The sequence below is a fragment of the Bacillus rossius genome, assembly GCF_032445375.1.
Source record: "Bacillus rossius redtenbacheri isolate Brsri chromosome 4 unlocalized genomic scaffold, Brsri_v3 Brsri_v3_scf4_2, whole genome shotgun sequence".
In the NCBI taxonomy this organism is placed as follows: Eukaryota; Metazoa; Arthropoda; class Insecta; order Phasmatodea; family Bacillidae; genus Bacillus; species Bacillus rossius.
Window position 1 is genome coordinate 9,278,794 of NW_026962011.1, and position 26,943 is coordinate 9,305,736.

Consider the following 26,943-nt stretch of genomic DNA (forward strand, 5'->3'; position numbering starts at 1 on the left):
ACCAGTGGAACGATTATTTTCATATAGTGGTATGATAATACGTCCACACAGACGCAACATGTCTGATGCTCTTTTTGAAGAGCTTGTAATGTTAAAATCTTTAATAAATAAAGAACATTAGTAATTTTATCTGAAAGTATTTATTTGAATAAAGTATTTTGAAAATACCTATTTTGCATTTAGTATTTAAATACAAAAAGTAAAAGTATTTTGTATTTTGCATTTGAAATAGTAAATTAGAAAAGTTTTTGCATTTAGTATTTAAATACTTTTTTTAAAGTAATTTGTACATCTCTGTCTGTATCTATAGTAATTTAACTAGAAGTTATAATTAAACTCTATATATGATTTTATATTAAGAAATTTTAACGACATTAGTAAACAATAATGAAAATATTACATACAAAATTAGAGAAAAAGACTCTTCCTGTCTCCCTTATTTGTTTACACTCTGAACTACGCGAGTTTGTTATTTTTTAACTACACAGAAAATAATTACTATATTTTTACAAAAGATTCTTTAGGAAACCACTTGGCAGAAATAGTTTGTAATACTACAAAAAAAATAGCGTAACTTTGTACAACACATGGCTATGGTTAATTTAGGTTTTCGATATAATACTAAGCATTTATTACGGAAATTGGCACATAATTTTATATTATAATTAATGTTTCATTAAAGCGTTATTTTTTAAACCATGGAAAATATAATCAAATATTCAACAGTTTGACTTTATTTGGTCGCATCATGCTTATTATATGCGCAATTAATACTGGAAAGTTATTCAGAACTGTTTAATAATAATTTTAACTAATGGAGGTACTGAGACAACACAAAGCATAAATGACCGGGTAATAATCAGAACCCAGTATTACTGGTAACAATATTTTGTAGTGATACAGTTGTTTCCGTGTAAATGTACAAATTTACAAATATCTTTAAGTTTACATGAATATTTTTGTTCCATTTACAAAAAAAAATACAGTGTGCAGAGTCGTGTGATAGTATACTTGTAAACATAAAATATACTCAATATACTCATATTAGCATACCTCGCCTAAACATGTTCACTAGAGGTAATCCTAAAGCTTAACAAACTGTAAGCCGTAGGAAATGAACTGTTCAATTAGCGCAACAAAAAAAAAACACGTATATCTGCTTGCCACTAAGACTAATCAAATTTTTCGCTCTGCCAAATCATTAACAGCGTATATAACATTATTTAGGTACGTCGCACTGTATAATGTTCCGCACTGTTATTCCGACAACTGGCAAAAAAGTATCTAGTCATTAATTGGTGAGTGGCGTTCTAGATGCATGCGGCAGTTTTGCATTTGTGTGATTTGATATTCTGTGACTTCTACAGCTGCCAGAAGGCCCTTGACATCGCATCTCTACTATAAATTCGCAGCATTGCACCTCTACTCTATAATAACAATATTTGTGGGTCGAACAAAATAACAGTATTGGTCAAGAAGAAGAATGACACTATATGTATTTTTTAGAAAGCTCGGGTGAAAAGTGAATGAAAAAAAAAAGCAAAAAATGCTGTTGGTAACCAAGCTGTGGTGACTAAATAATTAAGTGATGTCCCAACAAAGATGATCAAACATCTGCTGAAAACAGAACATACATGAAGTCTAGCGAATCGAAATTAATTCACTTCACAGTAATACATTTCTGAATATACCAGAAATTAGGTTAATCCGACGAATAGCTTTATGGGGATATTTCCTACGTAGAGACTTTGAAAAATACTACCAACAAGAAAAAACATTTCTGGAAGCTGTCTCAATTAAGTGTATTTTGAAAGGCATTGCATTTTCGTCTAAAATATCGTAAACTGCATTTTTATAAGCTTCCCCAATGTAGCTCGATAACTGGGCATCGCAGGTCCGTAGCCAATGAAGGTGTATATGTAGTCCAGACACCACAAGAAAGATGATTTAAACATTGTAAAGAGACTCGTTACCGTCAATGAAATAGCTGACTGTATCATTGTTTACATTTGTTTATAAGACTCAGGGAAAGTATTTTAGTTTAATTTAAGAAGTATTTTTTTTTGCAACAGACCAAGAATGGAGTAGCACTAGCTTCACTCCAAAAAAAAGAAGAAGAAAAATCGGCACTGGGCATCGTAGAGTAGTAAGATATTGCGTCGTGCGCGTACGTCGCCGTTGAAACGCGGGGCACAGTGAAAGAGCACACGACTGAAACAATAAGAGTTTTGAGAAGAGCGACGTGATTACCGTAGTGAGCTGTTGGTCTGACGACGGAACACCCGCGGCGATGACGTCACGCGGTTCGACGAAGACGTGTCGGGGCCGAGCAAAGAATGGCAACAGCTATACCTAGGGCCACGTATTTTTCGACAAAATATTTCAAAACTAACTGTAGAATCGTCTGTGTTCGTGACTGGCCCAGCACAAACAAGGCGGTAGGAAGAAACCTGGCCACGACTGTGGTGTGTGTCGGTGTGGTACTCACGGGCGCCACGTGGCCGCCATGTCGCCGCCGGAGCTCGGAGCTCGGAGCTCGGCGCCCTGCGGCGGGGAGGGGGAGTGAGGCGCCGACCGTCTAGCAGAGCCGCTCGGGCCGGACTGGCCGCGGGCCGCGTCGCGCGCGCGGGAGAAACCAATCAATGCCCCGCGCGTGCGCCGAGAGGCCGGGCGGCCGGGCGGGCGAATATAACCGCGCGTACCTCCCCTCGGGACCGGCCATTACGCAACCCGCCACACTCGTCCAAGGTCGTCGTCCGATGGGCACGCCCAGCTGACACTCGTGATCGTCACATCATGGCTTCCAGGACACGTTTCTGTCGGAAGTCGGATCGTCCTGGCAAAAAAAAAAAAAAAAAAACCGCAGTTTGGGTCTACGCCGTAAATTTTTCATGAAAACATAAGTCGGGATAAAATCATAACAAGTGTTGTTTCGAATCTTATCACTGTTTTGTGTATTGCCTTCCAACGACGCCTGCGCATGACGTTTGGACTGTCGTTGGCCGCTGTATGCCCGATGGGCCAGCTACCTAATCGCATAGCGCCGGGATTTTTTTTTTTTTTCATTTCCTTTTCGAAGCTTTCGTAGTTTTCGCATTCGCTCGGCACTGGACTGTTTAGGCTTCATGGATTCCTTTCGAAGCGAGATTTCCTCTGACTTTCGTTTTCTATCATTACGATCATATTTACGAATCATATTTGACGACATCTTGAATTATTTGTAATTTTTAATACTATATCAATTTTCACTTAGCCTATATTCCGGCGAATACTTTTACTGTCTCACTTGGGTCCTAGTAGTGTTCCACAAGCTCTTCACAAAGACACCCAAATCAATGTCCTAGCTACACGTATTTCCGTGCTCCGCCAATTCATAATTTTACACAAACCTAATTCGTAATAATCACGCGCATGCTCCTACACTGGTACGATGGCGTCATAGGCTAGACAAATACTGCGCGACAAACACGTACAAACATTATCTATCTATTGTAGGATCAACCATCGTAGTTATTAGCGATTCAAATCTGACGGTGTTTTGTCACACAATTTAGTTCAACCGACTATCACTGTGACGAGCGAATATACGTTTTAACGTCAAGAAACAGTTTCTGCCTGCGAAAGTGTCGACACATAGTTATGGAACTTCTATCGTATTATAAACAAACAAGAAATGTATGCTAAAACTAGGGGCATATATTTTACGCGATGATATTTCGTTCATATTCCTTTAGGCACGTGACTACTGTCAGCACATAAATCACAGCAATTTTGTGCGGAAGCAAACGCGTCCTGATTGGTCTGACCACATAAGGCAGTGGCTTCTTTGCAGACGGCCACCAATTAAAAGGGAGAAACTGTTCGCGCGGGCCTACATCATTGCAGTCTAGTGAGAGCCCAGATTATTTCGTTAGAAATACCTACCCAAAGTTATATCTAATAAGCGTATTCCCGCAACGCTAACTAAATTTTCAAAGTAATTTCATGATATTACTTTATCCTAAATTTAAAAAAATTAAATTTTGGAATAAATATATTTTTTTTTGTAAAAGTAAATAAACCTATTACTTTTACTTTACATTATATTTTGGACATATTTCAACTAAATATAAAATTCTCAGAAATGATTTACAAGAATTGATAATTCGTCAATAAAGCAAACTGCTAGCAATGCCTAATTATCAAAGAACATTCACCAAGGTAGGTTTATATCGAGATTTGTTTAAATGGCAATATAAATTTATGTTATAATAACTATTTTACTTTCTGATGATCTACAAGTTTCATCGGGCGCAACCTGAAAGCACATTTGTAGTTAAGTCCATCTTTGACAAATGTAGACATACCTACTTTCAAAACTTCGCGCAACCTCGCCGCATCACTCACTCACTCGTCACAACAAGAGTGAAAGTGTGCGCGTGTGTGTGTGTGTGTATATATATATATATATATATATATATATATATAAACTTTGATTTCATGGCTAATACGGAGAGTGAATTGTGAAGAGAATTTAACAGCAATGAAGACACTGGGACGTAAAACTTACATCCCGAGGCTTTAGGGTTGAAATCCCAGGTTATGTCTTGAACTATTATGTTGCTTTTTTTACATAAGTTTAAGGTAGCTTAGTAAGAGTAGTTAGTCAACGAATGCATTTTATTTATAAGTACAAATAAAAACTGCCCTTATATAAAACCCTTGTTTTGACAAAAAGGTGGAAATACACGTGTGTTGGCACATAGCATTGTTGTCGTGACTGCAGAAAAGCAATCAATATTACTCTCTCTCTCTCCCTCTTTCCCCATCCCCCTTTACTATCTCTATTGGTCCTGGCCAAGACCCACGAGTGGCACTATTCGCAGAAGTGATTGCGAAGCGTCAGGTATTTCCTCATTACAGCGTTCCATTCCTACGTCCCGCTGGCCGACATTCCACGCGCCGTCCCTGCGCTGAGCTTGGCTGGACGTGAGCTGGACGTGAGCTGGACGTGAGCTGGACGTGAGCTGGACGTGAGCTGGACGTGAGCTGGACGCGAGCTGGACGCGAGCGAACTCGACCGGAGCCGCGACGCAGTGGAGGCAGGGTTAACAACAGCGCACGACTGTCTGGGACAAATCCCGGTGATGACGCGCCCTTTACAAACCACTCTACATTTCCGGAACGAGTCACATTACGAATAGCGTCCATTTATGGTTTCTTTTTTAACACGTGAATTTGCTGCTGTGAACTGATGTTTTCACGAACGTTTCTAGATATAATAAATATGGTACACAGTACATTTTGTAAATAGTATAAAGAAGCGCGGAAAGACTTTATTTTTAATATATACCTAATCTACTTAATAAAACTGACTTACCGACAAAGCACAGCTTTAAGAGGTGGATCTAGAAGCATGACATTTTGTGTAGGAGTTCCTTATGTAACGTAGGTGAGCACTGAGAACGGATTTTTGGAAACTTATCTCTTAAGGAGGTTAAATATAAGATGGAAATTTGTCACTTTTGAAGACATAAATATGGAAATTGGTGTTTATATTTCTGTTTATAAACGAAAGTTGTATCATCGTTTTTGGTAATTCATAAAAAAGAAGATAAAATATATTTCCATCGGGCACACGGCTAGTTGCACCATAATATCATACGCTCACCGCTCAGAGTTACCTCCGCGAAGACTGCATGTCAGCTAGGTGCCTATGGCATACGGGCGAAGAGGCGTGTGATGCACAAAGCCAGTCTCGCCCTAAGCGCCCCCACGCTTTTAAAGCTCGCTAACACGCCATGTTGCATTTTTTTTATTTCTTCATTCCCTTTACTCAAGGGCTATTTCGTAAAATTTTAACTCAATACCTCCTTTGTATTTGTTGTCCTGTCGCCAGTATTTTAAACGGATTTTTCACCAAGTGTAATATAGTGGCTGTAAATATTTTTACTAATTATCACTTGCGCGACATTTTACAGCCATTTTATTACACTTAGTGAATATATGTTGAAAATATCTATGACAGACCAAAAAATGCATGGGAGATATCGAGTTAAAATTTACACAAATGTCTCTTAAATAATAGTAATGAATAAAATAAAAACAATTTTAAAATGGCGCATGAGACCGAGTCTTAAGAGTTGTTCACTATCCACACAGAGGAGTTTGTGCTCATTGCAGGTAAATGATAATGGGATCTACTTGGCGAGGTACGCATTGGTGGATTTTCACATAATTACTTTTATCTAAATACCTTTAGAGAGTCAAAATACATTTACAATTTTCTAGGCCATATCAAGCAGATGATAATAGCTCAGATGAGATAGCAATGAACAGATGTTGAAAATATAAATTATGGTTGGACTGTATATACGGTATAACGAAGTCCTTCGAGGACTAAGCGTTCTTTCAGGACGATGAATAAAGCCATTTACAAATACCTAGCAGTCCGTTAAGCAAAGTAATGTAAAACTCTGACTGAAACAAAAAAAGTACACACTGAAAGAATGTGGCTGGACGCTAAATTCGGTGAACGAACTGGAGCTGATAATTAGCCAATTCAAGTTACTGCATACGTAAATGTAGTTAGGTCACTTACATTTGCATGATTTCTTGTAGTAGAATAATATTTTAATAAATAAATGATGCTTGCACAGTGTTTGCTTTATTTCTTTTAATCTCAAATAGGATTTATCCCAAAACTTCGGCTTTTTTTTTAAAGAATTGCTAAATATTTATTGAAGGCAAATTTACATGAATTATTAATAACAATTTTTAGCCTGAATTACATGTTTTGCACCAACCAAGGATCGAACCACAGACACACATATTTTAAATTAATCAATATATTAAAAAGGATACTAGGTATTACAATTTTTAAATTTCTTTCCAAATTTTTTGGGTAATTTTTAAAGATTAAAATATGGCGGGCAAAATGGAGGACAAAAGTCGATCGGTTAGATTACAGGTGATTGACACTAGTGCAGTCTATGGGAGAGAAATAAACCAATATGGCGGTAGCGCTTTCTAACAGACGCCAAGACAGTTCAACGTGGTGGAAAACATGGCTGTCGTGACGCCACACTGGTTGGAGTAATATATTCCTTAGTGGTAGTAGTAGTGGCGGGTCAGTCTGTTTGTAGAACTATGGAGAAAGGACGTAATTTCGACCAGAAGAGTCCTTTGCGTGAGTTTTTAACTATAATTTTATTTAAATTAATTTTTTTTAGTATTTTTCTATTTTTTATTTTAAAATTATATGATTACTCTCCTCGAGACTCGAACCGAAGACTCCGAACTCAGTGTCGTAAGAACTTTAAAATTAAAATATTCTTGATACATTTTATTACTTTTTGTGACCGGTTCAAAAGCCAGCGATCATGATATCAAAGGGGAATACTAAGCCTCTTTGGGTGATGATGAGTTTTAAATTGGAAAATTTTATCTCAAAACGGGAATTTTTCCAAGAAAATGAAAAATGTTTAGTTATTTTAGAAAAAAATAGGATATTGTGGGTATATTTTGAAGGATTGTGAATCAACTGGTCACGTTAAAACTCAAGGTCATTAAAGATGGCTGCCGTGACGTCACAATCTAATATGGGGAACATTACAACCATCACCACACCCTACTCCCAGCCACAGGAGAAAATATTATGTACTACACCAGAGCATTGTATTCTGTTAGCAATTTAGAGTGTTGGCTTTCATTTTATCAATTATGTTTCATAGTGATGGTGATACAAATTATAAAACAAAAAAACTAAAGAGCACATAAATATGCACATTTTTATACGATACAATTTTTTCTCGTGTCTAAAATGGTTAAGCTATGGCACCTAGGAAAAGTGTAGAACGTTAATTTATCTTCAGTTCCATAAACAAACAAAAAAAAAACCTTGAGGTGCGAACCGCAGCAGAGTGAACACTGTACACTGTATAGGTTGCACGCAGCTGAGAGCAACTGAGTACTGTAAGATGCATGCAGCTGAGAGGAACTGTGTGCACACAGAGCAAGCTGCACGCAGCAACCGTAAGTAAAGCTGGGGGACGACTGGTGTTGACAGTCTTCTCCGAGGACGAACAGTTGCGCCTGTAGCGCGAGTAGTTCGGCTTCCCGGCAAGCATTCCTGTGTAACAAGTTGCCGACACTGTCCAATACCACGAACTAGGGGCAACTCGTGCTCGACTAAAAAGATCAACTCACATACGATATACCTCGGCAGAGTTGCTATGCAGGAACAACAGTTTTCCGCAAACTACTTCACAGCTCGTTTTCAAGACGAAGATGTCGCAAGCGGCTCGTGGTCGCCAAAGAAATTTGTTGCAAATAAGCTGTTTTTCCGTGAGACTACCATTATCCGCGAGTATCCTTCATTACCCGCGTGCTTTCTCATTGTGCTGTCGAACACACAGCGCTGCATATTTACTACCACCGCGTTCTTTATTTATAAACACTGTGTATGTAATTATTACAATTTATATACGCTGCAGCTCATAAAAAAAAAAGATTCAACCTATCTAGTATTCGAAGCGGTGGAGTGCTTTTATAGCGACAAAGAGCATTTACGTTTCTAACCTCATTCCAATTTCCTCCATTGCAGGTTATATTAGATAAAGTACATGAAATAATGCCGTAAGTCTATTTTAACTTTCAGCAATTTTGCAAACGGGCATTGACCAAAAATCCAATAAACATTAACAGTCAAATAATATTAAAAGCACTAAAAACAGATTATAATTGTATCTGCTATAATTAAGTAACAGCATACTAACAATAAATAATATGTTCACGGCACGGCATTTATATGTCTCACAGCATTAATTTACGAAGCTGACCTAACCTAATAAATGTGACTAAGAATGGGAGTATCACAGAAGACAAATAAAAATTTAACAATGGTCTCTCTACAAGAGTACAAAATAAATAAGTCGATCGATATAGAAAATATAAACTTATCTAATAAAGCATCCTAAAAAATAGAGAAAATGTTTTTTTTTATAACATTTTCGAAACCCAAAATATATAAGAAACTATAACAGGGTTTGCACAATATTCTTTCTTTTACTTCTAGACTAAACAAAAGTGAGTATTATTCAGTGTACACGTGAATGTATGTGAACGTTGGCATATGGCGAAAAGAAATAATATTTAAAATACATGCTCTAAACACAGCAGAATTGGTTTTAAGTCAAAAGGAAAAAATTGCAATAAACGAAACTAAGATTGAGCTCGGAAATGGGTTATGATTGTGATGGTTATATCACAACGAATCTCGGATCAAATGAAAAAATTTTTAAACATTTCCAAATTTTCCACTTCCTCTGACATATATTCATGCATCACTCATTTAATTGAAAACCAATATTTCTATTCCGCAGCATATCTGCACAACTCCGCAAGCGAGACGACCACAGACTGTCGTCACGAATGCTTTAGTGCACACGACCCCACTCGGCTGGGTCCAGCATAACAAAACACCGTTCCGCTAGGTTCAAAACCACGCGATATAATTCGTGGGGTAGGAGATTGGGGGGGGGGGGGGGGTGCGCACCTGACTGGTACTGGGCAGTTGTTTTACTTCTTTCCTGGAATGGCAACGCGCCCTGGTCGTGCGACGTGAGATAGCCAGTAACCTTGTCTGTGCATTCAAGCAGAATGCGTGTCACTTCAGCAACCCCGCGGGGCAGGTGATTCGTAGGCGGGCTCCTGTAGGGAGGTTTGAGTTGAAGTATCTGCTGAGAGAGGTTCAATTAATCTTTTTTTTTTTTTTTTTAAGTACGAGTTCCGTATGAAGCGCTTTGTCCCTCGGCAGAAAACGAAGCTGTGTCTGAGGTGAACATAAAATTGATTACTATAAATTGTGACACAGATAGTTTTATGGTAGTTTACATGGATCAGTTCAATATTCGTTTTTGATCTCTACGAAGTATTTACGTTAATAGCATCGTTCAATCTAGATGGAAAAATAAAACGAAACATTTTTAAATACTGATGAAAATACGGGAGTGAATCTTAATGTGTTATCTACTGTAGGAATAATATTCTTACGATTGTCCATAAATAAAGTTTAATATTACGCCGTTTATTTGCCCACTGTGTCAATAAACACATTTTATAATTAATTTAATTTAACATACTGATATAAGTATGTTTCCTGGTGACAAATTACAAATGTGCTCCAGCAGAGAAATTTGGGTTTTCAAAAGTTAAAAAAAATTTAAAAATGGGTGCGTGTTACTGTGTTTGCGCGTTCAGAAGTTAAACTTATTTGGCGTGATAAAAGACTAACTTTAATTTTGCATGCAAATAATTAATATAAATAAAAAATAAAAGGATTGGAGTGATATTATAAAACGGTTAGTAAAGTATGAATGCAATAAAATTAAAAAAATTTAACTAATTACTCAGTATTCAATATTAATCTAAACACGCATGTAAAAATAATTATTTAATTTAGTAAACAAATCGAGATGAACATTAATTAATAATGAAAATCAATAATATGCTGGGTGTTTATTATTAATTTTAATTATTTATTTTATTAAAATATAATGTAATAATTTAAAATGTATAATGCAAATAACTTATACACACGGAAACATAACCTCACAAACACTCCCACGAAAACGGCCAGGAGAATACCATACGGAACCATAACCTCATTTTTATAAATACACTTAAAATTAACTTGAAAAGGTTTATAAACATAATTTATATAACTAATATTCACAATAAATAAATTGGTGTAATTAAACAGTCCAGTATTAATTATCTATCACTGAAGTAGCCTATATGATTTAAAAGCGCATATGTAATCTTTATTTGTATCTATCTTTTTTTTTTTAATCCTGTGAAAATTTCGTTGCTTGGTGCGCGCGCATCGTAAAAATCCACTCTCATCTTTTTTTTTTCCATAACGCGCTTAAAGAAGTAAAACTTAAAAAAAAAATCCTTGAACTTTTGTGCTACAGCGATTAATTGCGCGGTACATTTATTCAAACAATTATCTTGAAGCCGCTGTTCGAACGCCGAGCGCAGGACGAACACAGTTGAGAGTATAATGAACTCGCCTTGTTTCCCTCCGCGGCTCCCCCTCGTCCCCCCTGTTCCCCCCACCGCCACAGCACTCGAGGACGACGCCGCGAGATCGCGCCAACTCGGACCCGCATCCTCCGACTCGCCGCCGCCGCTCGTGATTTACAAGTCTGAACACGCTGTTAGCGGCAACTTGTATTTTCCGACCGCATTTCTTTCTTTCTCTCTCTCTTTTTTGCAAGGGTGACTTTTGTAACCGCGCCGCGAGAAAGGGAACCTCAAACAGAACGAAGAGGCGATGATAAATATCACAGCGGGGACATGGCCTGCTCTAGATACATACAGAAAGAACTGCAGGAATACCAAAATATTTCTCGAGTAAACGCCGGTCACGGTTCAAGGCAATTATTTTAAAACGTCACTATGCGATGCAACACTGGTCGCAAAGAATTTTCACCGACGAGCGTATCGAAAAGAAAAATATTCTGGTTAAAATATAAAGTCTAAAAAAAATCTCATTAGCTGAAAACAACGGATCGATTTACGGTCACGATGGAACGGTTAACATTTAAAAATTTCCGAAAGGGAATCCCGGGTGTGGCATCTATTTTAGTGATTTTTTTTCATCCACCCTCTTGGACTCAAAAAACATGACAATCCAAAACATACACACACAAAGAGACAACGCACAGATTTATTTTCACCTTTGCCGTCATGCTAGGACCTCTGCTTGCACGAGTTATGCCGTTCCGAATTCGTGACGAGATTCAGGGCGCAAGCAACCTGCTAGCTCTCCAGACCCGGAGAAAAAAATCTCAACATTCATAGCATTCAGAAGTCCACATACCACACAAATTTCTTTAATTATATTTCCATCTCCGTTTTTATTTTCATAACAGTCGTATTTTCTATAAAACTAAAGACAGCGAAACAAAGACCGACAAAGGTGAGGAACATTTTTGAAGTTATACTTCTTTAGGCGCGTTATGAAAAAAATTATGAGAGTGAAATTTTAAAATGCGCGCGCATCACTGTAACACAAAATAAACAGGCTGAAGCTGCCCGCTAAACCGCTCATTAAGTCTCGAAAAAAAGCTACCAACAAAATAGAAATAGAACCTCTGTTAGTCGCGCATGTTGGCACGCTCGTCGCCACTGATCACTGTTTTCATATTTATAATATTTATCCACATGTTTCTAGTTTCTACATTCACAATACGTGTTTTAGTTTCATACAAGTGCGAATTATATAATATATAATTATAAATATATTATATATATACTGAATATAATTTATTAGCACATATTATGTGCTAATAAATTATATTCAGTAGTGATTTAAATTGAATATTTTGATTAATATTATTTACTATTCGTAAATAAAAGTAAAAAAAAATTGTGCTTATATACTTTTTCAAGTGCTCCAATATAATTGAGGTTAACTATCCGTATGTATTTTGATTGATATAAATTAAAATGTTATTATTTAATATAATTAATACTAAATATTATTAAATTATTAATGTTAAATATTTATAATTGGTTATTTACTATTTAAAAAATTAAATAAATAAATTTAATAAACATATAATAAAAAAATTGTGATAAAAATTAAAATCGAACATCAAATTAAAATATTAATTTTTGGATATTTATTATTAAATTGAACAAATAATAAATATTTATAAAAATAAATGAACAAATTTAATGAAAACTTTTTGATAAAAATGAAAGGTGAATATTAAATTAAGAAAATAATAAATATTTAAAAAATGAATAAACTTAAATGAAATTTTTGAATTTATTATTAATTTTATTTATTTTCTTTTAAAATATTAAATAATCAATCATAAAATTTAAAATTAAGAATCTTATAATATTTAGTACAAATTATGTCATATATATTTATTATTCTCTAAATTTTATTTATTTAATTTTTCAAATTTAAACTGAACTTTATTGACTGTGTTGACTATCTTTTTCCAGCCCTTTTATTATTTTATTGTAATTAATTATTTGCATGCAATTAAAAAATATATTTTAATGATACCTAAGAAGTATAACTTCTCACGCGCGTACATAAGTACACGCACCCATTTTTTTTATTATTTCGGCACAAAAAATTATATTTTAATTTCATTTGACATTCGTAAATCCTACTAACATATAAACGTGAACATTGGCATGTTTTGGAGTTTGTTACTCATAACGGCTTTATTACTTAACCGAACAAGTGAAAATTTGCAAACTCCGTAACTCATATACTGGATTAACATATAAGCTATAATATAACATTACTAATTTCCTCCTCTAACACATATCTTATAAACAAGTGTTTAATCAGTGTTTAACGATTTAATTAAATTCCTTGAATTAGGAGATGAAAATGCGTAAAATTTGGTTTTATAATAAACGATTAGGTCCGAAACTATTTAAGCATAGCTAATTTACGGTGTATGTATTAATAATTAATATACAAAGTATACCAACAAATTATTACCGTTTCCCAAAATTCCACTTATATGGTGGTGAAAATGTGGTAAAGTGAAAGATAAAAAACGTATCATTAATTAAACGCTTAAGGAGTTATGTAGCGTACCTTTCCATTTTTCTAAATTCGATAGCTAAGGTTGTTAAATGATGTAGGTTTGATTTTATAGTAATAATTCATATCTCCGAAGCTATTAAAACCAAATTTAAAAATGTTGTTAATGGATACAAAATCTACCCATGCCAAATATATGGTTTTCTGCCAAACATTCGCTGCACTGATGGGCGTAGATTTACATTAAGGAAGCGTATATAGTCTGGAGCCTTTATCGGACCCGTACAAAAATAAACATTGCCAACACTATTTGCTGTCAAGCAACCACACATCATCACAGAGCTTGGTTTAAGAACCACGCGCTTTAACAGGATGGATCGTTTGTTCATCCGTCTTCCTAATAACCTTTCAACCAATATTTCCATATAAAGCCTGAAAAATGGATTCACCTGTCCACAGTACCTTGTTCCATTGAGATGGAGTCCAGCTGAGGTGATATTTGGCCCTCGCAACACGCCGACGTTTATTCGATGAGGTGATAAATGGCTTACATGTCGCTTTGTAGAATGCGTAGCCACACCTTTTGATATATCGACGCGTAGTTGCTTCGGAAATATTCTTCCAAAACTTGTCTTGCCCATGTGACTAGGTCTGGGACTGCCAAGTGCCTATTGCTACGAATATGTCGACGAAATAGGCGTACTTCCAAATCCATCAACGTTCGCTTCCGACCGGGAGACTTACTCCGACAGCTATTTCTAGTTGCAGTGAAACGTTTTATAATGCTACACACTGTGGATTGTGTCAAGCGGAACATTTTACCAATATGGAGCTGCGAAATACCATTTTATTGCTGTTGTATGATTTGATTGCCTACCGCATGATCCGTAACTCGCCCCCTTGCCATGATTTTGCTTAGCACTTACAACGGTCGCGAATTGTTCGCCCTTATATGCTGTTTGCTTCCTGCCTCCGAATTTTGCGCGAAACGGCTGAGATATTCTCGTTCTTTCTACTGAACGAACTTTATTGTGAAGCGTTGGTATTCAGAATGCACTTTTTAGACCAACTTTCCGTTCTTCCTTTGTTTTCTTTCAGTTGTGACACTTGTACGCTGTCTACAACTACATATAACTATGCATTTTAAAACATTTTGACTATCCAGCATTTTTAAAATTACAGAAACCTTAGTGAACGAACTCCATCAACATTTACTTTGTACATAGATACATAAGTAGTATATAATAGGGGCGCCGGGGACAGGCCTCAGGCGGTGGTGCTGTGGTGCCGACCGCCATATTTGATTGTGACGTCACGGCGGCCATCTTGGATGGTTGTGACCTTGACCTTTGACCTTGAATTTGATCCTCAAAAATAGCCAAAATCCGCCAAAATTGGGCAAAATTTGCCCAAAATTCCTCAAAAATCGCCAAAATTTCCATTTCTGTGGAAAAAAGTTCCGCCAAAAAATCTCAAAAAATTCCACAAATTAAAAATTTCTCATTTCGAGGGAAAAATTTCCCGTTTCGAGGGAAAAATTCCCGTTTTTAGTCCTTAAAAATCCCAGCGGCTGAAAATTCCTAAAACTGGCTTAAGCATCCTTAACTCAAGCCTCAGTTAAGCCATTTCTAGGAATAAGGATACCATGACCGTCATCTTGGATTATGTCGTCACCGTTGCAATTTTCGTTACGGTCGCCATCTTTAACTTTTTTATTATCCGATTTTAATAAAAAAAATTAAAATTTATTAAAAAAATTCAAATAATAAAAATTTAATAAAAATATTTAAAAAGCATACTTTTTCGACACGGAGCTCGGAGTCCTCGGTTCGAACCCGACGAATGCAAAAAAATTAAAAATGACGACCGATCCTTCCCTCGTGGTGGGTGCTGGCAGACTGACTCCCACCACTTTTTATCATCATCTAGTATGACGTCATGGCCGCCATCTTGTCTTCGATGCTGGAAGCCATCATCATTGTATCGTCGGCTAGAGTGCGCCGATGACATGTTAGTTTAGTTCGTATCCGCTAGAGTGCAGTAATAATTTATTACTGTGACACCCGCCATCTTGTCATTTAGCCGCCATCTTGAAAATCCGTAATTATTTAGCTAGAAATTCGGGAAAAGTGCCAAAATTCATTAAATAAATCACTCATTAATTTACATATTGATTCGATCGATTCCCGTCCTCGGTTCGATACCCGATCGTTGCAATAATGTTTAATCTTATGTAAAAAAAATAATTTAAATAAACCATGTTCAACATTCGTAAAGAGACTCTAAATCCTCTACGACCACCATCCTATCAGACATCAAGACCACCATATTGGAAATGTGTAATTTTAATGCTAGAGATCCGGGAAATAGTTCAGAAATCATTAAATAAATTTGTAATCCATATAATGATTGATAGGATCGACTAAGGTCCTTGGTTCGATCCCTGGCCGATACAAAACAACTTTAATTTAAAAAATACTAAAAAAGTGTTAGGTTTGAGAAAATAAAAACACCACAAGTTCTTTTAAAAAAAATTTATTACATACTACACTACTACAAGTACAAAAAAATACACAGACAAATTACTAAAGTTTTGTGGATTTCTCGACATCTGCATCTGCCACCCACGAATTAAAGCGAGGTGGAAAGCCCCACCACTTGACGTAGGACCGTCCATTTCTTCGTTTTATAATCTTCTCCACCAAGTACGTATCGGGATACAACGTAGGCTGAATCTCTTCGGCATAGAAGCCTCCATGGATAGGTTTGTGGTCCAAATCTTCGAGGTAGTAGGTCCTAGGCTCTGATTCACGAACATGTGTCACACGGAAAAGTTCGGGACTCCAGTTTGCAGTGAAACCTTTCTCGAAGATACCTTTCTGCTTGGAGATTCGCACAATGTCACCGACGTTAGCTTTACGCTTTCGTGGATCTTTCTTCTTCGTGTTGGAAAACACTGTTTGAAGCAGGCGATTGTCCGTTACGTCCTTTGGCTTCATTTTCGTGGTAGAATGCACCGTGGAATTATACTCGCTTATTAGTTTCGACAAGATGTCAAGCCACTTGTAATTTCCGTTAGCCGTGAACTGTCGCCACATCTTGGAACGCAAAGTTCTGTTAAACCTTTCGATCACGGAGGCCTTGACGTTACTAAATGTAGAGTAGTGTTTGATGCCATACTTCTTCATCAAAGCCTTGAAGGTTGCATTGTAGAATTCTTTCCCGAGGTCCGTTTGCAGGTGCGACGGTACACGTCCATCACGCAAAATATTCTTCATGGCCTTGGTTACGTCAGTTGCAGTCTTTGATTTTACAGGTCTAGCCCAAGCGAACTTGCTATAAACATCGATGACTGTCAACATGTACTTGAAACCTTTATTCAATCGGGAATACGGTATCATCTCAACAAGGTCCGCCTGGAATAAATCATCAATTCCACGAACTATGACTTTGCGACGAAGGTATTTTCGTCTAGCAGGAGCATGAAGTTCGCGAGCGATTCCGGTTCGACTCATTGTATGTAGCCGGCTTCCTTCAGTTCTTCAAGTATGGAGACTATTTCGTTGATGTGCGAATAGTTTCCTACACTAAGCGAAGCATGTAGAATTCTAAGGCGATCAACTAATTCATTAGGGTCGTCCCAATATACATAGTCAAATGTCTGACCACTTTCTAGCCTTTTTAAACCTTCTCCGTGTATTGTTAGTTCACTGAAGAGATTAGCGAGAATGTCCATTTTTTCATGATCTACATCTTTATATACACCACTATCTGGATCGTTATCGCGAAAATGTGCATTGGTTAGCTCTAGCAGTTTTTTGTACTCTTGTAAGTCGTTGTGAGAATATCCTTTAGGTTCCCTGCGAAACAGCAATTCGTACAGACCCGGAGTCCCGCGCGTTTTGAACTCTGCTATGCGCACGATGTTTCCTGGTAGAAAGTCTATTTCTTTAGCACCGAGGAACCACTTATTATGTTTTCTGTACACTCCGTAGGTCGGCTGAAAACTTATTGCAAGACCTCCTTATATACTTTTTTTATTCGTTCGCAAAAACTTCTTTCTTGTGTTTGGCCAAATCTGAATTTGTTGACGATTGAGATAGTGATGCTTTCAGACTACTTTGAAAAGTCCTCAGATCGTCACGTCTTTGTGCATTCGATACTTCGATCATGTCGCGAATGCGAGAATCCGAAGCTTCCACGCGCTGGTCTATGGCTACGAGGTACTCAAGAAATTCCTTTTTCACCCCGTCTACTTTTTGAGCCAGTAGCGAAATGTATTTGCGGATAACGTCGTCATGAGACTTGAGAGCAGTACCTAAGTCTCGACTGCTACGTCCAAATTTAGAAATGCTATGACTCATGTTTGGCGATAAACTGATCGAAACCTCGTCTGTACCTGCCCTTATATAGAGGCCAGTCTTTGACTATAACTAGGAATCCGTGTTCTTCTTTCCAACACAAGGAGCACATGTCTTTGAATTCCTGGAATGTCATGTCGGTGTTTACGTGATCATCATAAGCGTGGCGTAAATTAAGTTCGTCCATGCGAAACAAAACTATGACATTCGCATTGTCTCGTAGGAGATGTTTTGGAATACGACCGTACGTCTGACACAGGTAAACGCAGTCTACCTTGGCGTGTCTGCCCATGGAAAAGTACTCTTGTATTATGCCTTGTTTCTCGCACATTACATCGTCGAACACAAACACGGAATTAGGCTTTGCTTCGTTTGGAGGTACAACATCGGTATTATCGCTAAACGGAAAATACTCCAGACCATCCACCGAGCGAAGAACAGCGGCCAAGCGCTGGTACTTTGGCTGTTGCAACGACTTGGAATACAAGTAAACGTTCTCGAACCGAAGACCGTTTGGTTCCTCCAGTAAACTCAGTAAAACACACGTCTTGCCACAGTTTGACGGACCCGCCATTATGCATCGTACAGCAGAAGGCAACAGTAAGCCATGTCGTGATTCACGCGCACTAAATACATCGTCTTGCGTAATGCGCACGGGCAAACACACGTCTTGCTTGACGACCTGCATTGTACTAAAGTAATTGTATAAGAGAAATCGTATTTATTGATTTTAGGTCAGTTGCATGTAATGTCTCGAAGAGGTAAGAACAAAAAACACATCGGCGCGGGACTCGTAAACTCGCTAATAAACAACCTACCATTCGAGCTACACATTCCCGGCTACAGATTTTGCGGCCCCGGAACTAAACTAGCGAAAAGGTTAGCTTGCGGTGACGTGGGAATTAATTCTCTGGACGAAAAGTGCAAGCAGCACGATATCGCATATTCATTAAGCAAGGATCTGGAATCTAGGCACCGTGCCGACGAGATATTGGCACAGGAAGCCGAAGATATAAGTAAATCGTCGAACGCGGGACTTGGAGAGAAAATCGCAGCGTGGGGCGTTTCCAAAATCATGAAGGCAAAGACGAAATTAGGACTGGGCGCTCGTCGAGCCGGCTCCATCAAGTCAAAGACTAACTCGCGCAAGACCAAACGCAAGACTGGTGCAGGTGTGCAAAAAGCCAAGCAAAAATTACAGACTCTCGACAAGAAGATTATAGGAGGATTTCTTCCTTTGCTTTTGCCTGCATTGGGTGTTCTCGGTGGCCTCATCGGTGCAACGAGCGGTATAGTGCGGGCAGTCAACACTTCGAAGAATGAGCGCAAGCAGTTAAAAGAAGCACAGCGACACAATGCCAGCATGGAAGCCATTGCCATCGGTAAAAAAAACGGCGCAGAACTGTACTTACGACCTCACAAGACAGGTCGAGGCATGAAAAAGAAACGAATGAAAAAATCCTAAGTTCTTTGCCGAAACGTCCGCTCACCAACGTAGATTTAATAAAGTACGCACGCAAACTTAAAATAGCAAATTTCCGCGGCGTGTTTATGCGAGACACTTTGCCCAGCAAGCCAAAGACACGTGAGTGCGCCATAATTAATTTAGACACGTCGGCGGGTCGCGGCACGCACTGGGTAGCCTATGTAAAGACGGGAAAAAAAGCTACTTACTACGACAGTTTCGGTAATTTACGCCCTCCGCCAGAACTTAGGTTGTACCTGGGCCGGTCCACTACGTTGTTTTACAATTACGAAACGGAACAGAAGCCTAATCAAACAAACTGCGGACACTTGTGTCTTCGCTTTTTAACAAACAAAAATTAGCTGACAAATAAAAATTGCTACTTAAAGGTTGTGCAGTGACGATAATTTATTAGTCATGTCGATAACACTTACCTTGACAGGTCACGCATCTGAGCTGCGGGCGGTTCATTTCCCGCCTCTGGATTTAGACGGAGAATGGTGTATCGGACTCGTAGATTTTCAAACGTATAATGCCATACCGAACATCGACGAGGAAAACTGCAAGATCTGCTTCCTGAAAAGCGATGGGACCGCTCATGAAATACGGTTACCTGTTGGCTCTTACGAAATAGATGACATTGCAAATTACATCAGGGATATGTTACCACAGGATGTAGACTTTCAACTGCGTGGAAATCCAAACACTCAAAAAAGCATTCTAACATGCAGTGAAAATGTCGACTTTACGAAACCTGGGACCATAGGTACGATGCTCGGATTCGAATCAAAGGTGTATGGTACAGGAAGAACGTACGAATCTACGCGCGCAGTAAACATTTTGCCTGTGAATGTCATAAGAATAAACTGTAATTTGGCAAGTGGAACGTATCTCAACGGAAGACTAAGCAACATGCTGCACGAGTTTTCGCCGATGGTCCCGCCAGGATATAAACTGGTAGAAGTACCGCAAAGTATCATTTACGTTCCAGTCGTCGTGAAGTGCGCACACGAAGTCGTCGTCCGAATCGTTGACCAGCGGGGACGATTGGTGAATTTTCAAAACGAGGAAATTACATTACGTCTGCACTTGAAGCGATGGGCATAAAGTTCGTAACACCGAACAATTATAAAAGAAATCGTATTGCCGTGAATAAGAACAGTTCTCTACCAGACATCGGTGCGTTAACACCTGACAACATAAAGTATCTCCTTAGTATTGGACAAGTGCCGAATAAATATGGAAGACGAAATCCTCAACGTGGAAGATCCGGTCATTTTTGATGACAGCATTACGAAAATGGAATTGCACGAGTACCAGCCTTTCCTGCTCGGACCGTACGCACTACCATCATAAGTACGCATTGCTGTACAGCACCAAGATATTTGTACTTTACCTTCGCAGTCATTTCTACGTATAAGAGGCACGCTGACAAAAGCGGATGGTACGCACCCGACAACGACATCAATATCCTGCAATGGTATTCTTCACCTAATTGAGCGCATTACATATGTACTCAATGGCGTCGAGGTAGACCAGACGAGAGATGTAGGCATAACATCTGCTATGAAAAATTACCTTTCGCTCACGCCAAATGAACTGTCTGCTGCAAAGATGGCCGGTTGGGCTCTCGAGGATGAATATAAGCTTCCGGTTTATGCCGAAGGGAAGTTCGAAGTTTGTGTTCCTCTGTCCATGCTTCTCGGATTCGCTGAGGACTACAAGCATATAATCATTAATTCGAAACAAGAGCTCGTACTGCTTCTAGCCAACACGCACATTAATGCAATTGTCGCCGCTGCAGAAAACCCTCAAGATGTCTCGCTAACACTACAGTCTATCGAGTGGATGCTGCCCCACATCCAAGTGAGCACCGTTGAACGAGTCAAGATGTTGAAGAACATAGAAAATGGCAAGAACTTTGATGTGCCATTCCGATCCTGGAGCCTGGAAACTTATCCTGGCTTGCCTCATAGTCAGCGTATCAATTGGATAGTAAAGTCCAGCTTCGCTACGGAAAAACCAAGATACATCATCGTCGGACTTCAGACCGGAAGACAGCTTAATGCAGGAGTAAGTCGCTCCGTATTCGATAACTGTCAAATACGTAATGTAAAAATATTTTTAAACAGCGAAAGTTATCCGTACGTTGACATGAACATGGATTTTGAAAGTGGAAGATTTCTTCTAGCATATCAAATGTATGCCAAGTTTCAGCAAGCTTACTACGGGCGGATACAGTCACCGATACTGAGCCCCGACAGTTTCAAGAACAAGGCACCGTTAATGGTGTTTGACGTTTCCAAACAGGATGATCGTATAAATTCAAACATCATCGACTGTAGGATCGAGATAACGACTAGCGGAAATATTCCGCCAAACACCTATGCTTTTTGTCTGATACTTCACGATCGACTTGCATCGTACAATTTTCGAGACAAACTTGTGAAAATTCTGACATAAATACCGTTTCGTTTTCTATGATAATTTAGTTACGACCGAGCATTGCTAGCCACAAGATGTACTGCAACCTGCAAGGTTTCCAGAGCCAAAACGGATTCGTGCTCAAGGAAATTGGCGTCACTCACGACGGCCGGACTCGAACACGCACTTTCCGACCTCCGTATCCGTGGAAACTACTAGACGAAAAAAGTAAACGGTCGAATGAATGGCTTTGTAAATATTATCATGGACTAGAGTGGGACGAAGGAAAAATTCCGTACCACCAAGTGAAAAACACACTTCAAGATTTACTACTGCAAAACGAAATAATCTACGTCGCCGGACCTGAACAGAAGAAATGGCTACGAGAACTGTGTGACGTCGGAGCAGCTGAAATCGTAGATATACAGACTGACTACGGCTGTCCTTCCCTGCGCAAGCTTAGTGCAATATACGCCGTGCAGCTACGTGACAAGTTTGAACGTGTCTGTGCCTGTACAAACTCGCAGCTAATGCAGAAATGGCACACACAGTGTTAGTAGGAGTCTGCATATATAAACGTCGTACCTACGTACGTGTCTTCAGTTGACGTTCGACCTGCAATAAGATGTTTACGTTTCATCCTGCTAACGTGTACGTGTGCGCAAGACCTAGCTTCAGCAGTGTCGAGTACAGCTACTGGGATTCCGGTTATCTACGTACATATACAGAAACCTGTGATGGAGGCGCTCAGCATTGGCGGTTTGCGCACTTTCCTGTGTCCTACGAACCGACCCAGCAGCTGGTAGATTGTTGCGAACCTGGAAACTGTGCCGTCTATCACATGAGACCACACACAATCCTTCCTGCTAGCATCGCTGAGGTAGTCGCCTCGTCTTCACGTGCAACACCAAACATGGCCGTGTTGCAACCTGTTGCGACCTGTGATGCTTCTACGCAGACGTCCAAACGGTGTGTGTCTCGTCGTCGAAGTTCAGGCAGTGAATCTGTCCCAACTAGCACTGAGCCTAAGCCCAGGCGTAGACGTGGTCACAGACGTCACCGACCATGTCTTGTCGGAGTTGTTGACGTTGCAGAAGATGACCAGCTGGAAACCTGTGTTCCTGATCGCGTGACCGACGAACCAGTTGGAACCGGAGTCAACGAACCAGTTGGAACCGGAGACAACGAACCAGTTGGAACCGGAGTCAACGAACCAGTTGGAACCGGAGTCGACAAACCAGTTGGAACCGGAGTCGACGAGTCAGTTCGTGCGGCATTAAAGACTTTGCTTGTGAAAATGCTTGATTCCTTAACCTAATGTGTATTTGTGTATGTTTTATAAATAAATGTGTAAAACTTGAACTTGTGTGTGTTTTTATTTCTATAATTTTTAGGTACCTAATAAAAAAATAATTTTAAATACAGACATTATTTTGACTCATGTAGTATACCAGTAGACCGTGGGTATATAAGCGAGGTTCGGACGACTGGACCCGCAGTTCACCTCTGACCACGGTGCAGTACGGACGTGCTCTCTCCAGTAAGTTTCGTGAGATTTAGTTATGTCGACCGGAATAGAAAGTTTACCGTCAGCAGCGGGGACCTCGATGGCAGCAACGATGATGGAGACGGAGATCCCGATACCATTAGCAGAGGAGACCATGGCAGCGGAGGGCTCAATGGCTGAGGTGACGACAGCTGTGAAGATCCCGATACCTGCTGCAGAGGAGACAACGATACGTGCTGTTCCACCATCAGCTGAAGTTTCACCATCTGCATTCCAGACTTTATTTCATGAAGAGCGTACATCGCGTCAATGCAAATATTGTGGTGCATCAATAACCTGCAGTAGGTCTCTGACAATCTCTCGAGAGACATATAAGTGCGACAAATGCGATAAGGTTTTTTCGCATTGTAACAGTCTGGATAGTCACAAGATTATGTGCATAGAAAACGAATCAAGTGATAGTATGCTTCCATACCATCAGACATCATCATTTATTGCCTTACCTGAGGCGATAGTCAACAAAAGAGCAGTAGTGAATTGCCAAAACTTGAAGGACCAGTTTTGTTTTAAATGGAGTATTTTGGCAAGATTTGTCGAGGGAAGTCATCAAAACCGTGTTGATAAGAGGTATTATGCTTTGGAGAATAAGTACAACTTCGATGGACTGTGCTATCCGACACCATTAAATCAGATAAAAGTTTTTGAGAAAAATAACTCTGAAGTCTCAGTTAATGTGTATGCGCTAAATGAGGATAATAAGGTGTGTCCGATTCGGGTAACCAAACAAGAAAGAAAAAATCATTTCGATTTGTTGCTTGTGACAAATGAAAGCGGTTCTGCACACTACTGCTACATCAAAAACCTCTCCCGACTTGTGAGACCCCAGGTTACAAAACATCAAAAGAAGATTTATATGTGTAAGATGTGCTTTAAGTATTTCGCTAATCGACCTCGAAAATCAGGACTCACAGCTATACAGTGTCTTGAACAGCACAGGATTAAATGCGGAAATAAATCTTAACCAAAAACTTTAGTAATTTGTCTGTGAATTTTTTTGTACTTGTAGTAGTGTAGTATTTGTGTAATAAAATTGTTTTTTAAAGGAACTTGTGGTGTTTTTATTTTCTCAAACCTGACACTTTTTTAGTATTTTTTAAATTAAAGTTGTTTTGTATCGGCCAGGGATCGAACCAAGGACCTTAGTCGATCCTATCAATCATTATATGGATTACAAATTTATTTAATGATTTCTGAACTATTTCCCGGATCTCTAGCATTAAAATTACACATTTCCAATATGGTGGTCTTGATGTCTGATAGGATGGTGGTCGTAGAGGATTTAGAGTCTCTTTACGAATGTTGAACATGGTTTATTGAAATTATTATTTTTTACATAAAATTAAACATTATTGCAACGATCGGGTATCGAACCGAGGACGGGAATCGATCGAATCAATATGTAAATTAATGAGTGATTTATTTAACGAATTTAGAAATTTTTCCCGAATTTCTAGCTAAATAATTACGGATTTTCAAGATGGCGGCTAAATGACAAGATGGCGGGTGTCACAGTAATAAATTATTACTGCACTCTAGCGGATACGAACTAAACTAACATGTCATCGGCGCACTCTAGCCGACGATACAATGATGATGGCTTCCAGCATCGAAGACAAGATGGCGGCCATGACGTCATACTAGATGATGATAAAAAGTGGTGGGAGTCAGTCTGCCAGCACCCACCACGAGGGAAGGATCGGTCGTCATTTTTAATTTTTTTGCATTCGTCGGGTTCGAACCGAGGACTCCGAGCTCCGTGTCGAAAAAGTATGCTTTTTAAATATTTTTATTAAATTTTTATTATTTGAATTTTTTTAATAAATTTTAATTTTTTTTATTAAAATCGGATAATAAAAAAGTTAAAGATGGCGACCGTAACGAAAATTGCAACGGTGACGACATAATCCAAGATGACGGTCATGGTATCCTTATTCCTAGAAATGGCTTAACTGAGGCTTGAGTTAAGGATGCTTAAGCCAGTTTTAGGAATTTTCAGCCGCTGGGATTTTTAAGGACTAAAAACGGGAATTTTTCCCTCGAAACGGGAAATTTTTCCCTCGAAATGAGAAATTTTTAATTTGTGGAATTTTTTGAGATTTTTTGGCGGAACTTTTTTCCACAGAAATGGAAATTTTGGCGATTTTTGAGGAATTTTGGGCAAATTTTGCCCAATTTTGGCGGATTTTGGCGATTTTTGAGGATCAAATTCAAGGTCAAGGTCAAAGGTCAAGGTCACAACCATCCAAGATGGCCGCTGTGACGTCACAATCAAATATGGCGGTCGGCACCACAGCACCACCGCCTGAGGCCTGTCCCCGGCGCCCCTATTATATACTACTTACATAAAATTTTCGTAGTGTGTCTTTATCGTTTTTCAATCTTCAGCCGCTAAGGGAGTGAAATAAGAATAACTTCAGTTTAAAAAAAACTCTGGAGTTATTCAAACTGCAAAAAAATATATTGACTACACTGGCTGAAAATACCCTATTGATATGTGGAAATGGGTATTTTAATATGTTAGTTGCTCAATAACTTTTTTGCTGCTAACCAGATTTCGATTAAATATGGTTAGCTAAAATATTGCATCCAAACATATGGCACTTCTCAGCCCGTGAATAAGCAGAGTTCCTTAAGAAAATAGTCATTAAAATTCAATTACTGATAAAACGCGCGTTGATACGGGCCGAAATATCTAGAGTATGGGAGAGACTTTAGTTTCAAAAAACATTTAGTTTACATCATTATTTAGTTTCAAATGAATAGTTAACGATAAAAAAATAATTTTTTTATTCCTGCAGGTTTTTGCTGTGATGATACTCCAGACGTGTTATTTTCATATTCATTAGAACGCTTTGCGACGAAACGTTATTCTAGCCCATAAACTACAGGTACCGTAGAGAATGTTATAATATAGAAGGTTAAAAAAATTTTAACAGAAGAACTTATACCAACTTTAAATCATTACGTCTGAAAAAAATCAGTGTCCCCACGAAAATCTCATAGAATCTTACGAAACTTAATTTGGGTTTAGCAAAATCGTCAGAAATATTAGCTTGATCAGCAACATTAGTCTCGGAACAATACATAAATAAATGGCTGCTTGATTTTTTCCTAAAAAAATAATTAATTTCTATTTTTTAAATAGGCTACTAATTTTATTTAATTTTGGGTTTGAAAACGTAAATAGGAAAAAAAGTATTAGGCAAAAAGAATAGCGTGCGACATTTTACTTACCGAGATTTGCGTACGAAGCAATTCACTTATTTAACTCTGCTCCATCTTTTGAGCCAGATTAGGATTTCGGTCCATTCGTCCTGAGTTCAGTTTTTGATGGTTGTCGGAAATCACTTCAGGCTATTGCTGGGATGGTTCCTTCTACCAGTGTCCATGCTTTGCATGACATTCGTTGATTTATAACGACCTCGATGTCAAAAAAATATATATTGTCCTGCAAAACTGCTAGAACAGATTTTTTCTTCAACTTTCTTAGGAAGGGTATAGGCTACAAATAAGAAAAAAAAACACACAACTCAATCCTGTTTCAAAAGAAACGTAAATTTTT

The 26,943-nt window shown here is 38.5% G+C and overlaps 1 protein-coding gene across 5 annotated transcripts in view; it reads right to left on the bottom strand.

The window, feature by feature from the left end:
- The window catches only part of LOC134542193 (diacylglycerol kinase eta), a 339,692-nt gene that overhangs the window by 182,475 nt on the left and 130,274 nt on the right, over positions 1-26,943 (bottom strand). Inside the window, exon 1 of one of the 5 annotated variants that reach the window (XM_063386257.1) lies at positions 2,489-2,562. The exons of the other annotated variants lie outside the window; for them this stretch is intronic. The gene's annotated coding sequence lies outside the window, so the exon portion shown is untranslated. Of the gene's footprint in view, positions 1-2,488; positions 2,563-26,943 lie in introns of those variants that run through there. 5 annotated transcript variants of the gene reach the window in all.